The sequence below is a fragment of the Pogona vitticeps genome, chromosome 4 (genome assembly GCF_051106095.1).
Source record: "Pogona vitticeps strain Pit_001003342236 chromosome 4, PviZW2.1, whole genome shotgun sequence".
NCBI lineage: Eukaryota > Metazoa > Chordata > Lepidosauria > Squamata > Agamidae > Pogona > Pogona vitticeps.
The window spans coordinates 223,018,311-223,023,381 of NC_135786.1; the positions used below are offsets into that span (position 1 = coordinate 223,018,311).

The window sequence follows — 5,071 nt, forward strand, 5'->3', positions numbered from 1 at the left end:
CACTCCACCAGGCACGAATGCTTTGTCCTCCCATCCGGAGAACAGATCAGGGTGGATGATGCCGCCCCCAAAGAGGGTGTAGGGACTGAACTTTTAAAAATAAGAGTCCCTCTTCGTCCAGCCTCTTTTGCATCGGCCAACCAAAGAGGGAAGCCACGCTGCTAAAGAGGGAAGCCACGCTGCTCCGAAGAAGCGGTTTCACTTTCTCTGCACGCAGCAAAGTGGGAAGCTTCGGTGCAGCCCCTGGTTGTCCCCTTTTTAAATTTCATTACTTTTTATAGTTTGGATTTACTGTTTGCGCTCTGGCGATTTTGTTTAAAAAAAAAAGAAATAGAAAAGGAAAAAGGAAAGAGAGAGAGGAAATAATTAATGATTAGTCACTTCCGGAAGCCTGAGGGGATGACCTGTGAATTGTTATACTTGTTGAGCCATTTATTTTTGGTAGAGTGGCAAATATATATTTTTATTTAAAAAAAGAGAGAGAAACGATTGGTTGGAAGGAGACCACTAGATTTATTTGTTAAATAACTGGTTTGATTAATTTCCAATTTATAGATATATATTTAAGAGAGAGAGAGGTGGAGGTAAAGTATAGTGTGTTTTATTAATTCTAAGGACCCATCTGGGCTCTTCCCTGGGTTTTTATTGCTATATAATTTGAAAAAAAGAGGAAAATCATAATGATAAGAGTTTGGTCGGCTGCTTGGCCCCCTGCTGGTTTTTACCTTGCTTAAAAAAAGGAGGGGGGAGAGAAGAGAAGAAATTATAATAGTAAAAATTGGGTTGATTGCCATGCCTCCTGCTTTACTTGTTTTCAACTTTAAATTTTTTATAGTAACAACAATATTATTATTAACAATAAGAATAATAAAAAGGAAACCTATAGCCAGCTGGATTGCTAGCTCAGTGGCTTAAGATTTGGCTTGAGCCAGAGGTGGGAGTTCGATTTCCCACAGGGCCTCCTGAGCATGGAGCCAGCCTGTTCAGCCTTGGGTGGGCTGCACAACAGTCCTATGGCAGCCACCAAGGGAGGGAATAGGGAAACCACTTCTGAATACTTGTACCTGGAAAACCCTGGAAAGGTTGCCATAAGTTGCAATGCACTTGAAGGCATGCGTTGATTCTTAGCAGAGCCTAAGTTGACGGTCGAGACATTACGTTTTTAATTCTTTGATGTAATGTTGTCACAAATTGCTTTTTTGAAAAGGTGTGTGCAACAGGAAAGGAGGGTTCTGCATCAGCAAACATGTCTTCGGTGGAATCAGCTGGCAACGGTCATCAGACTGTGAATATCGACACTGAAAGGAGCATCAGGCCAGATGCCGTGGCAGCCAGATTTTGGCTGTGCCACAGCAGGCATTGGCAGACAGGAGTAAGAGGTACCTTCCAACAATGCTAGTACCAGCACTGCCAGTTGCAAGTGAGGCAGCAACCATATTCACACACACATTAGGAGGGATGTGCCCTTGGGGGGGGGGGAATTTAACCTAGAATGGCTGTCGGTTACATACCTCACCGTACATAATGCATGTAAAGCCACATATGTGGCATTGGGCAGGCTGCACGATCCTTGGAATTAGGCGCCTTGCATCTTTTGCCTGGCTATTTTTATTGTTTGTTCACTTGGGATGAAATGATTTGGCACAGAACAGGCAGGTCATTAATATTACAGGTGATTCAGGTCTTACGAGTGATTCAGGCCTTTCCTGCACATAGGCTGATATGGTCAAACATAAATCCAAGATATGGTTTGGAAGGTTGATTGTGATCTTTGGTGCATTTATTTATTTATTTATTTATTTATTTATTTATTTATTTATTTATTTATTTATTTATTGGACTTATATACCGCCCCATAGCGCTACAAGCACTCTCCGGGCGGTTTACAATTTAATTATACGTAATTATACGGGCTACACATTGCCCCCCCCCCCAGCAAGCTGGGTACTCATTTTACCGACCTCGGAAGGATGGAAGGCTGAGTCAACCTTGAGCCGGCTACCTGGGATTTGAACCCCAGGTCGTGAGCACAGTTTTAGCTGCAGTACAGCGTTTTAACCACTGCGCCACGAGGCTGACTGTGAATTGTGAAATAACTGGAGCCATGAAGGCTGGATTGGTCAATGCTGGACATAAGAGTTTGCCAGCCAGAATTTTACAGAAATGATGGGGTTAGTTTGTCTGATACAGGTTTGGGCCTTTTTTCTGAGGGACCTACAAGGGGGCCTTTGGGCCAAAACTTTCAGCTGTGATGGCGGGCTTGGGGCATATAAATAGCCCCATGCTGTGGCAGGTAGTGCAAGGGGAAGAGTCGGGGTGAGTTCATGGAAGTCACAAGGTGCAAAAATACTCCAACTCCCTGTCAGGTGGTGCCAATAGGGCTGCTGACGAGAGGTGGTTTCTCCATGGGGGGAACCTCCTGGGCAGCAGTTCACCTAGGGTCATGAGGGTCGGTGGGTAACCCTATCACCAGGTACCTGAATACGTGCTGTAGAGATGACAGCATGATTCAGAAATATGAACTTGCCTTGCTCTTGAATGATCCAGATGTAAAGGCTACACCGGATTTGGAGATAATATCGCACTACGGTAGGCCCCCCTTGTAGACTGGGTTTTTTTTTGTTTTTTTTTTTTAGTTTAAATAGTTCATAAAGTTGTGGCCCAAGTTTTAACCCAACAACCTGTGTCTGTCTCTTTATTCCAAGCTGGGGGGGACAATGTTTTCTGGAGTTTGCATCTGTGAGCATCTACATCTAAAATGACAACAAACCTCAAACCAAAAGTAAGTTAAGGCTAACAACTGTATTTCAATATGAACTTTGTGGATATAACCCACTTCTGACACAATGAGTGTAAGTCTGGGCCACAGGTTTATATAGAAAGAGCTGTTATAATAGTTTTTTTTATTATTATCCCTGTTACAAGGTAACAGTGCTACCTCTCTAAAAACGACAGCCGAAAACTGATATTTCTGGAGCCACAAATGGCTGTGGTTTCTATTACTCTTCCATGGGTTCACATGTGAAGGCTTGGCAAAAGAGTAAGCTTGTGTTGTCATGTGGTTGCACTGAGTCAGTAGCTAGCTCCAGTACCACACTGTGGCCATCTAGAGTGATGGCGCTTAATGAATGCACATTTTTCTCCTTTCTCCTGCAAGCTGCCACGCTTTAGGCCTACTTCAAAGACGTACCAACACCTACCCCTTCCGTATTTCAAGAAACTGAAGACTTGCCCAAGCAACTATCACAGCTCCACTTAGTGATGTGTGAAAAAGATGACTGGTTCTCTTATGGTAAAGATATAAAAGCAAAGCTGATCATTACCATAAATGTGTGTTATAAATATAGATTAAAGGCAACGATATTGTGCCATGTTTATCATGCAATAAAGAAGATTCTCTCCTTCACTTTGTTCCTCTTATATAAGTCAATTAAAACTGCCCTCCTACTGAGAGATAATTTTCTTTGTTAATTTCCTCTTCTCCATCATCACAAACCTTTTCTTGCACAAGCACCTTCACTTTGGGCTGTTTAGTTCTGAATCCACAACTTGAATTTCATTACATGTCTTAGAGAAGCAATAAGTAGAGCATGAAGGGAAGGTATTTAGTAAGAATTTCATCATCATCATCACAATCATCATAAAACTGCAGAGCTGGAAGGGACTCTATGGATCATTGAGTCCAGTCCCTCTCAAGAAGGCACAGTGAAGAATCCAACCCCCAGACTTAAAACACTGAACTATTTAGCAGTCCCAAGACACTGAACATGTTTGGGTATTAGAGCAGCAAAGATAAGCTTAATCACTTTAAAAGCAGCAGCAAGTATGTGTATTACAAGTTGTAATATATACTGCTTAGCCTATAACTGTCCCACTTTTCACCGTGTAACTACTAGAGATGGGGACAAATTGGAAAAAAAATTGTGCTTCATTGCAATTCATCAGTCGTCAAAGTTGAATGGATGAATCAATGAAGCACCAACTTTAGTGATGAATCAATGAATATTTGTTAATTCATTGTTAAAATACAGTGTCCCACCAAACAAATGATTGGCTGGACATTGACAAGCAGGCTGGCTTCAGGAAGGCAAACCCCATTTCCATTCCTGCAGCCAACCTGCACGAAGAGATGAATAAAAATTGGCAAATATTGATTCCTTCATATTTGTTGGGGTCTCCAAACCTGATGAATATGAAGGGATGATATTTCACAAATATGATACATTTTTTTCTCTAGTAATTACCCAAAACTCAACAATTTAGTCAGCCTATTCCTCTCTCTCTCTCTCTCTCTCTCTCTGTTTTCTCCAGTAAGGTCTGCCTTATCTCAGGGACCAAACTAGGCATTTCAAAAAGTTCAATTTAAAAAAAATCCTGTCTGCTTATTGTGTCATGAACTTGCATCAGTCCACCTTTGCCAAATTAGTCTTCTATTGTCTTGCAATTGGTCATGGGAAGTTATACATAGTTTTGTATTCTTGGGTTGATTTCTTGGTCATGTAGCACTGAAAGATCCGGAGAAATAATGTCGTAAGAGAAGGAAATATGAGTTTGCTTTAACATGTGACTTAGTTGGCTAGATAGCTCAGTGAGTTAAGTATCTGGCTGCTGGGACAAAGGTTAGGCGTTCAATTTTCCTCTGTGCCTCCTGTGAAAAGAAACAGCCTGTGTAGCCTTGGCCAACTGCATAGTCCCAGGATACTCCCAGAAGAAGAAGGGAATGGGAAACCACTTCTGAGTATTGTCTACCTGGAAAATCCTGAAAAGGGTCACCATAAGTCACAATTGACTTGATGTCACATGATTATTGTTAAGATGTGTCCTGACCTGAGTGAGCTCTCTGCTGAAATGTTTTGGGATTGCTAACCCAACAAATGGTCAGAGCCAAAAATAGATGAGGCCAGAGCCCAAAGAGCATACAGTTATGGATGGGATTTACCCTTTTTCCATACACAACAACAGCATTTGTGTAACCTAAAACAGGAACAGTGAGGTGGTATGAGGGGACAAAGCCTGGAATAAGCCCCAAACTGAGGTCAGGGACATCTGGAGGTCCACATTTCAATAACAG

General features: G+C 41.9%; 1 long non-coding RNA gene across 1 annotated transcript; it reads left to right on the forward strand.

Moving 5' to 3' along the window:
- Nucleotides 1–200: 200 nt before the first annotated feature.
- LOC140706412 (uncharacterized) lies at nt 201–3,203 on the forward strand. The gene is made up of 4 exons (XR_013544456.1): nt 201–246; nt 1,208–1,379; nt 2,706–2,782; nt 3,158–3,203. It is a non-coding gene; the product is annotated as an uncharacterized LOC140706412 (long non-coding RNA).
- The last annotated feature ends 1,868 nt before the right edge of the window (nt 3,204–5,071 follow it).